This window comes from Penaeus monodon, chromosome 23 (assembly GCF_015228065.2).
Source record: "Penaeus monodon isolate SGIC_2016 chromosome 23, NSTDA_Pmon_1, whole genome shotgun sequence".
NCBI classification, from domain to species: domain Eukaryota; kingdom Metazoa; phylum Arthropoda; class Malacostraca; order Decapoda; family Penaeidae; genus Penaeus; species Penaeus monodon.
Window position 1 is genome coordinate 38,337,756 of NC_051408.1, and position 264 is coordinate 38,338,019.

Below are 264 nucleotides of genomic sequence, written 5' to 3' on the forward strand. Positions count from 1 at the left end.
TAAAGGTTTATGATATAAAGTGAAACAATTTGTCTCCTGTAAAGAAAATATCATAATTATCTTTTTTTCTGTATGTGTGAAGTGTCTAACGAAATTCAGGAGGAAACGGATATGCACAAAACGTTCTATTGTCCTCTCGTTTGTGAATATTATTTTCTTCCATTTATATGGTAATGTAAGATCGTGACACCATGTGTACTTTAGGAAAAAATATCCTTATCTACATCCCGATTACCTGACTCCACCTTACTGATCTACATAATA